The 9,732-nt window shown below is 38.1% G+C and overlaps 1 protein-coding gene and 1 long non-coding RNA gene across 4 annotated transcripts in view; both read right to left on the bottom strand.

The window, feature by feature from the left end:
- The window catches only part of LOC108363722 (uncharacterized), a 70,237-nt gene that overhangs the window by 29,482 nt on the left and 31,023 nt on the right, over positions 1 to 9,732 (bottom strand). The window lies entirely within an intron of this gene.
- The window catches only part of LOC108363724 (uncharacterized), a 15,815-nt gene continuing 7,492 nt past the window's right edge, over positions 1,410 to 9,732 (bottom strand). The window contains exon 4 of the long non-coding RNA XR_001847650.1: positions 1,410 to 1,422. This is a non-coding gene — a long non-coding RNA (uncharacterized LOC108363724). The remainder of the gene's footprint in view (positions 1,423 to 9,732) is intronic.

Raw genomic sequence — 9,732 nt, 5'->3', positions numbered from 1 at the left:
CGTTGGATTTCAATGCTGACATTATTATCGGTGTTAATGCTGGTTCCCAAGTAAACGAAATTCTCTACTTTCTCGAAATTATAACTGTCAACAGTGACGTGGCTGCCAAGGCGCGAATGTGCTGACTATTTGTTTTGATGACAGGAGATACTTCGTCTCGTCCTCGTTTACCACCAGACCAATTCGCTTTGCTTCCTTACTCAACTTGGGAAAAGGCAGAACAGACTTCGCGGTTTTTGTTACCGATGATGTCGATACCATCGGCAAAGCCAGCAACTGCACGCTCTTGTAGTCAATTGTTCTAGAGCGGTTCAGTTCTGCAGCTCTTATTATCTTCTCCATCAGATTAAAGAAGTCACATGAGAGGGAGTCGCCCTGTCCGAAACAGGGCCCTGTGGCGAACGGCTCGGAGAGGTCTTTCCCTATTCTGACGGCGCTGGTGGTTTTCTCGACGTCATTTTACACAGCCGTATAAGTTTTGCGGCGATACCAAATTCATACATAGCGGCGTATAGGCAACTCCTTTTAGTGCTGTCGAAAGCGGCTTTAAAGTCGAAGGGGTCTTTTCCAAGATTTGGCGTATTGTGAATACCTGGTCTATGGTGGATTTGCCAGGTCTAAAGCCACACTGATAAGGCCCAATCAGTTCATTGACGGTGGGCTTCAGTNGAATCTTTCACACAATGCGCTCGATAAGACCTTGTAACCTATGCTTAGGAGGCTGACCCCGCGGTAGTTGGCGCGAATAGCGGGGTCGCCTTTCTTGTGGATTGGACAGAGCACACTTAAATTCCAGTCGTCGGGCATGCGTTCATCTGACCATATTCTGCAAAATGTTGTCAAATTGGTTTATGGCCGCCTAAATCGTTCAAATGACCCTATGTGCGCTGCAGACTTCAGTGAGCCCTTAAACCGCATAAGTCGGAGTAGCCCCACCGAAGCTCCCTATCTTTCTGTCGTGACCCAAGGCTCGGATTGGTTACCGCATCGCGCACATGGGTTGCTCACGTTGCCCAGAATGCGCGAACGAGGACGCAAGAGTCGAGATTGAGTATAGCCGTGCAACTGTAGCTGCATACCCAACCCAACACAACGACTATACCCCGTTGCAATACGGTATGCCTAGCGTCTTGAAATTTGCACTTTAACCTACTAAAATTTAATGGGCTATAAAACTGCATACCTTAAATGTTTATACAACTTTTTAATAAAAAGTTTAAAATTTTTGGTTGTGATTGTTAAAGTTTGTTGAAATATTTATAATTTTTGTAAGTTTGAAATGCGGATTTATGTGGTGCTGGTTATGTAATGTGCTAGACTTTTATAAAAAAAATTAAATATTAAATAAACGGAAGAAAAATAGCAAAAACTAGTCCAAATGTCACTGTAATTAATCAGCTGACCACAAGTGTATGTTTTTTACTATAAGCAAATATTTTTATGTACTTGATCAAATTATATGAAATAAATGATCTACAAAACCATATTCAAACACGATTTTTATTTACATATTTTAATAAAAAATAATTTTGAATGTCAATAAAACTGTATTTCGGTACTATTAAATTAACAGCAATTTTGTAAGTACATAAACAAATTGAACAATTATTTTAACATAAATATGTGCAAAAAGAACAGTTGCGTTTGTTAAAAATGAACAGAAATATTTGGCCAATAAAATCAGGACTGTTAGTAAATAACAGAAATTTTATTGGATTAATTAAACAGTAAAACTGTTAAACTTCTTGTCAACAGGAGAGCATTTGTTAATTTAATAGATTTATCCTTTGTATGTGATTTAACTGTGAAATCCGTTGTTACAACCTGTAGTTCGATTGATTTTACAGCGGCCCTTATTATGAGTTGCATTCGATTTGCGATCTTCGCTGGTTATCGAAGATCGAAAGTGAAGTTCGTATTATGATCTATGCAACCGTGTTGAAATTTTCGTTGAGTATCGAATTTTCTGTCGAACAGAATTTTGCTTTCGATGGTGTAGCGAAGTGTTAGAAAATTGTGAAAAATTTATGATTTTGCATTTGCTTTCTTACTTTTTGGCGGGCAGACACTAATTTTAAACAATTTTTATCAATTTCATGCAGTTTTAACGTCGTGAATACAAAACACAAGCTCGAAAGGCGGCTTTTACTTGTGAAAGAAAATCCCAATACTCAGTTGGCACGATCTCTGAGAACAAATCATAGAGCTGTTGATAGTTTTAAAATATTTTAAATAGATTTGGCTCACAAACGCCTCTTTAGACAGTCGGAAGTTTTTAGTAAATCTGTAGACAAATTTCTTAAATATATTTTATGTCAAAATATATTGTAAAAACTACACTTAAACTCTCTTAAACATTTACTACTCCTGGCCAGTTCACTAAACTCTCATCCTCTGACGAATCGTTGAGCCCCAGAACTTCGTTGTACTAATTTTTACCACGTTTTCATAAACTTCCTTTCTTTTTTATTTCATTTTAATTTGCCCAAATTTACATAAATATGTATAAGCACACTATTTAGTTTGCTCGACTTGTAAACAAAGCTTCTCAGCGGTGAAAGATACTATTGTGAACAACATAAACGAGCGAAGTTCACAATAGCGCTATTCTTCATCGAATGAGCGCCATTATACCAAATGAAAATTCGTTCGATCAGCACTTTCGACCACAGTCGAAGATCGAATGTAACTCATAATAGGGCTCAGCATTTTTTCTCTGTGTGTAGTTTAAACCCATAAACCAATTTTGTCCGACTAACATGTATGGGTGTCAATTCCCGCTCTGCGTGAAGTGAAAAGTAAAAAATTTACACAGAAATATGTATATGTGGTCTGAAAGTGTTATTTCCATCACTTCACAGTAACACAGAACGAGAATTGATCTTCTGCATATGTCACCAGTTAATAAATACATTATACCACTAATACATTTTCTGGTCGTTCATTCTCAACTACACACTTCCGCAAATATTTCTGTAATTAGTAATTTACGTATTACAAATATTAATGTTGGGAAGTATCGAGTTATTTGGTATCCATACTTTTAAAGACTTTGAGAGTACTGAGCACTTTCTTTAAATATACTCATGTTGGTAACATTTCAATGCTTATTTTAGAAATCTCACAAGCTGGCAGCACTTTATTTAAATTAATATTAATACCTACAGTAAATTCGAACCAAAAAAGACCAAACCGTGCATTTCATATAGGATGCAATTTTATTTTTGCTTTTAATAAAACACATCATCGTGAACTTAAATTCTAGTGGGTGGGAGATGGTGCCCCGCGGCGCCATTTTGAAAATAAGGCGTGATTAGTTTTTTGAGTTTTACTCGTGAACTGTAAGGAGCATGAACATTTCATTAAGTCCTTTGATTTAGATAATAATGTTATCTACCACTTCTTCGTATAACTTTTCTCTGTAACTATTATATTTAAAAAGTTAAAACTAAATTAAAAATTCAGGTATGTATTCCTTCAAAGCGCAATAACTTTTGTTTCATTGATTTCATGAAGAAATGTATTACTTGTAACTTTAGGTATTTTAGAACCTGAAGGGGAAGCAACAATAAGCGAAATTTTTCATTCATTTATTTTTACTTTATCTAAACGTTTATGTAATTTTATTAGACTCCTTTCCTCACCACCTTTGAAATTTTGATTTTTTAGAAGGTCCTGGCTATTGCTCACTTTCCATAGGCAAATCCTCAAAAATCTATATACTTACATCTATATTAGTTGAAGTTTTCCACATTTGAGGGTAACAATGAAAGCAGGTCTTCTTCTAATTTTATTTTCAAGAACTGACTTTTAAACGAAAAAATAAAGTACTTTCTCTATCAGCAACTTAAAGTTCTATTGAAGCAGATAAATCTCCGGCTGCTATAGATCCTGTAGTTATGTTTCAACGATGAATTGATGATGTGAAAAAATATTTTGATTATGAACTCGCACCTTTCCCGTTAGCACTGTTCTCTAAAGATGGTATGTGAAAAGGTAAAAAGTCCTCGTAATTCAATGCTTTTTCATCACTGGAAAAAACGCATAATTTTGAAAAAAAGAAACTATTTATTATTGATGGCGGTTATCTTCTGAACAATGTTGTATGGCATCGTAATGTATAACTTAAAATTGTTTGCTAAAAATACTTGAAATAAGTATGGCTATTTTTTATAATCCGAACACTGTTGGTACTAAATCACGGGAGTGTTTGAGAAGGTCGAAAAACGTAACTCAGCGCACATATTACGAAATATAAATATCATTCCACTGGTATCGCAAGAAAATAATAAAAAAGCTTTTATCGATCTTCTGAAAAAAGAACTGGGAGGAAACATGCTACAGCATTGCTCAAGCTGAAAATGATGCAGATTTTTTAATCGTTACAACTGCTGTGCAAGCATATATCCTTTTTTGATTCTGTCATTGTTGTTGCTGAAGACATAGATATTCTTATATTACTTACTGTCCTAGCATCTAACGAAATAACATATTTTTCGAAAGCGGACAAAAAGATCGTTCAGTTACAAAAATCAATTCAAACGTGGAGCAATCGCACGGAACAATTTGTTGTTTATCCACGCTTTCTCACGCTGCGACACAACTTCAGCGACTTACAATATTGGAAAAATGAAATTTCTCGCAACTTTTGGAAAATGCCCAGATAGGTCAGAACAATCAATAGATGTACCTTAATACTAAGTTATAAACTATTTACAAAATCAGTTGTAAAAACAAAATTCAATTTATCTTCGCTTCCTCCAACCAAAGATGCAGTTTATCAACATTCGATGAGAGTTCACCACCAAATTCAAACATGGATCGGACAATGGAAAAACATTTCGGAAATTTATGCCGATACAGTGCACCAAGCGTGCTGCACCTCCAGAGTTATTAAAATTAATGTTTTCCATGTACAAAATTAAGTGTGGTAAAGCCTGTGGATGTCGAAAAACTGGATTAAAGTGCTCATCAGTGTGCCAACATTGTAGCGGTGAAACATGTGACAAGGTTATATGTAGATATTTTGAAATTATTAGGTGTTGTAGAGATAGAAGCTTTCACTGTTACCAACAAATGTTGAAAAATTTTCATCTAATATAGATGTAAGTAAAGATTTTTGAGAATTTGCCTTGGAAACTGAGCAACAGTAATGAATTAATTACTAAATTGTGGATTTGGCCTACGAGGGATACTAATCCACATCAAAGGTGGTATGGAAAGGAGTCTAATATAATAACATAAACGTTTAGATAAAGTAAAAATATATGAATAAAAAATTTCACTTATTGTTGCTTCCCCTTCAGGTTCTAAAATAGCTTAGGTTACAAGGAAAACTCTAGATATGAGAATGCCTAAATTTTCGTTAAGAAAAGCCCTGTAAGAAAGCATTTTTTCATAAAATCAATGAAACAAATATTATTGCGTTTTGAAGGAATTTAGTTATATAACTTTTAAATATAAGTTACATTCAACAATTTTTATTGAGCTTGAGGCCATGGAAAAGCAACAATAATTTGATATTTAAACTTGATCATGGGGTTGTTGGTTTTGTTGGTTTTTGTTAATAATTCTATTTTTAGAATGTTTAACTTTTAGGTGTGCTCGTCCTTATGTTAATTGTTTTTGTTTCTTATGGCAGTATTTGTTCGACTCTGAAAGTACTCAGTTCACTCCATCCTGAATACATGTATCAGAGTGATAATTGGAAGTGTTTTTGAGTACTGAATTCCTTCAAGCTCTTTTAACTTCTGAGTACTTTCGAGTTCGTTTGTGTGTACTGAGTACTTTGAAGTACTCAGGATCGATACTTTCAAAAATCGGGTACCGCCGATCCTTTTGAAAATCGAGTTCCGAGTTCTTTTGGAATCCATACTGCCCAACACTAATACCAACAATTCTCAAATTTAAAAAAATACAGATCATTGAGCTGAACATCGACTTGGAAATTGTGGATGAAGTCATCATTGTAGTAGACTTCTTATTTAATCAAGGTATGCAGATCGACATAAAGAACAAGATCATGACATATAACAACATGGAAGTGCCCCTAAGCTTTGTGTATGATGGCCCGTAGAGCAGCAAGCGAGTGATCCTAGAGGAAAGTGAGCAGATTCCATCAAAGTCAGAAGCAGTTATTTGGGTGAAGATTGATGGAGGTTGTGGGACAAACATATTGTGGGTTGTTGAAGCAACACAGAATTCTACACCGGACGTACTTATTGGTAAAACCCTGGCTAAAATGCAAAAGGATTGACGCATTCCAGCTCGAGTACTTAACGAGTTCAAATCACCAATAAAACTCCAAAGAGGAACTGTACTGGGACAATGTCGAGAAGTAGAGGCAATCTTCAACTGCGAAAAGTCACCTGAAAGCGATTCCATTGGCGAGAATGACATTGCGGAAGACATAAATGCATGGACGCAAGGGATGAAAGGAAAACACCAGCACAAGGCTAAGTAACTTCTACGTAGATACTCCAACATATTCGACAATGACGGCAACAAACCAGGCAGGACCAAAGTTGTGATACATGGCATTGATACTGGTGATGCAAGGCCAATTCACCCGGCTCCTCTGAGTGTTCCACTTGCCAAACGTGAAGCTGTAAGCCAAATAATACAAGAAATGAGCGAGAGTGGTGTGATTGAACCATCAGAGAGTCCATGGAATTCGCAGGTAGTACTTGTGAAGAATGCGGTCGAATGCGGTTCTGCGTGGAATACCGGAAACTAAACGATGTAACTAAGAAGCACAGCTATCCACTGCATAGGATCGATGATACTCTGGACTCGTTGACTGGCTTCTCAACTCTCGACCTTAAGAGCCGTTATAGGCAAGTGGAGGTAAGTGAGGGAGACAAGGAGAAGATAGCCTTCAGCGTTGGAGATGGTATTTGGCAGTTCATGGTGATGCCCTTTAGATTATGCAATGCTCCTGCCACTTTTGAAAGTTTTGGTGTAGGAGGCGTAATGTCGCAGGTAATTGATGGGCAGGAGAAGGTAGTTGCCCACTATAGCCGGTCGATAGGAAAACCGGAGAGCAACTACTGCGTAACTCAGAGAGAACTACTGCGCTGGTGGAGTGCGTCAAACATTTCCACAGGGCTCGAATCGTAGCATCCGTTCACGGATCGGAAAACATACGAAAGAAAATTACGTGATACGTCATATTATTTTTCAATATTTTTAATTGGGCTTGTACTACGATTGTTTATTAGGAAAAATTGAAAAAGCAACAAAGTCTCTGTCGTCAATTCTATACATCCATTTGCTTATTTGCTTTATTGTATAGTTTCAGGCAGGCTCTTCCTAAACTATGTATTTGTCAATGTTATTGTGGCTCAGTAACATTTTATTTTTTAATATTTTTATTGAGCTTTGTACCACGATTGTTTATTAGGAAAAATTGAAAAAGCAACAAAGTCTAAGCGGTAGAAGTTGTAGCAGCTATTTCGGAGATCACCACATCTCCTCATCAGACTTCTTTTTTCTAGAAGACTTCAGCAGGGATCGAACCTGCGTAATCGATGTTCAAAGTCAGAAGCGTTAACCACTGAGCTATGTACATCCCGTAAACTCTTGTTGCTAATTCATTTTCCTTATTCAACCAACTACTATCAAGTGCAGCTGATTTTCCGCTAACTAAACTTGACAGCGTGGTTGTTGTTGTCAACTCTATACGTCAGTTGTATAAGCTGAATGGGACAAAGAGCACGTTCACGTATGTCATAATCCGAAAAATGTATCTTTACGTGACGAGTAATACGAGATCGTATGTGACGATTCGAGCCCAGTTCTAAAGGTTTTAATGTATGGACTGAAGATGGGCAGACGGCCAACTAAGGAGCAAATGGCAGCGGAGAACCCCATCGCAAAGGCATACTGGGCACAATGGAACAGCTTAAAGTTGATATATGGCTGTTTGCATAAGGTATGGGAAAGTGAAGATTGCCAGTGTTCCCGCCACTTAATAGTAGTTCCGAGGGAAAGAGTTCCGGACGCTCTCAAGGTAATTCCACAATGGTCCCAGTGGAGGGCACCTGGGAATCACGAAGACCCGGGAGAAGATCAAACAGAAGTTATATTGGCTTGGTGGCAGAGTGGACTGCTAACTACGCGGTGTATTGCAGCTAAAGGGCCGAAATCCAAAAGTCATGGCCAGATGAAGCAGTATAACTCAGGTGCACTATTCGAGCGGATTGCCATGGATGTAGCAGGTCCATTTCCTATGAGCGCACTGGGAAACAAATACGTCCTTGTCGTTATGGACTACTTTAGAAAATGATCGGAGTTATACCCGATTCCAAACCAAGAAGCTAAAACAGGAGCGGAGGTACCTACAATTGGGTTGCGAGATACCTGCATATATGGACCTATAGAATTGCAGTCTGACTAGGGCATTTCGGTGTTCCAAGAGATGCGCCAGATAATGGGTATCCGAAGAACTCGAACAACGGCTCTGCATCCCCAATCAGATGGCATAGTGGAACGGTTCAACGGAACCCTGGAAGAGCATTTTAGGAAAGTCGTGGACAAGAATCAGAAAGATTGGGATGTCCACATACCCCTGTTCCTGATATGATCCCGGTCAGCAGTGCATTAACCAACGGGTAAAGCTCCTTCAAGGGTAATCTTCGGTAGTGAGCTCCGTTTGCTTAGTGACCTGAAGTTTGGAGTAATTGGCGATGCAAGGATTGGGAAAGAGACGTCCAACATATTGGAGGAAGAGCTTAGACAGATGCATGCTGTGGTGAGGCAACGTACGCAAATTATAAGTGCCAAGACGAAAGCCAGGTAAGATAAGGCGATGAATTCCGAGTATTTCCAAGAAGGAGATTTACTGTTGCCGTGCAGTGCAACTGCTCCAGGCTTGCAGTTTTTGGAACAGCTAGTGTTATGACTGATCGGGACGGGCAGTGTGGCGAATACTGCGGCAACGCGAAGCGAACAAGAAAATGGCAGAATGTTCGATGAAAGACGTAGAATATTCGACAGCAAAAAACCCCAAGCGGGGGAATACTGCGAAGGGGCACCGAAATTGCGCATATGGAAACTGTGCATTTATACATTATTTCGGTTTCAACCGAAACTGTGCATGTATGCTTTATTTCGGTTTTTACCATATGCATTATTTCGGTTTTCAACCGAAACTGTGCATGTATGCATTACTTCGGGTTTTTCATATGCATTATTTCGGTTTTCAACCGAAACTGTGCATGCATGCATTATTTCGGTTTTTGTTATATGCATTATTTCGGTTTTCAACCGAAACTGTGCATGTATGCATACCTTCGTCTTTCACATATGCATTATTTCGGTTTTATGACTGTGCGTATGCTTATTTCGGTTTTTTTCATATGCATTATTTCGGTTTTGAACTGAAATTGTGCATGCATGCATTATTTCGGTTTTTGTTATATGCATTATTTCGGTTTTCTAACGAAAGTGTGCATATGGATCATTTCGTTTTTTCTAATATGAATTATTTACTTCTACTTAGTAAGGGTTTTAATCCCTAAGCGCGGCTGAAAGCCGCCTACGCAGAGGAAAGTTCTGCGCAAAAATACGTCCGCCCTTCTTTTCCGGCAATACAGAAAGGCGAATTCTACTTAGTAAGGGTTATAATCCCTAAGCGCGGCCGAAGGCCGCCTACGCAGAAAGAAGTTCTGCACAAAAGTACTTCCGCCCTTCTTTTCCGGCAACACAGAAAGGAGAATTCTACTTAGTAAG

This window comes from Rhagoletis zephyria, unplaced genomic scaffold, assembly GCF_001687245.7.
Source record: "Rhagoletis zephyria isolate East Lansing unplaced genomic scaffold, Rhagoletis_zephyria_1.1 Rzeph_scaffold_01350, whole genome shotgun sequence".
Lineage (NCBI taxonomy): Eukaryota > Metazoa > Arthropoda > Insecta > Diptera > Tephritidae > Rhagoletis > Rhagoletis zephyria.
The sequence above is the reverse complement of the archived record's forward strand: the minus strand, read 5'-3'. Positions and strand labels throughout refer to the sequence as shown.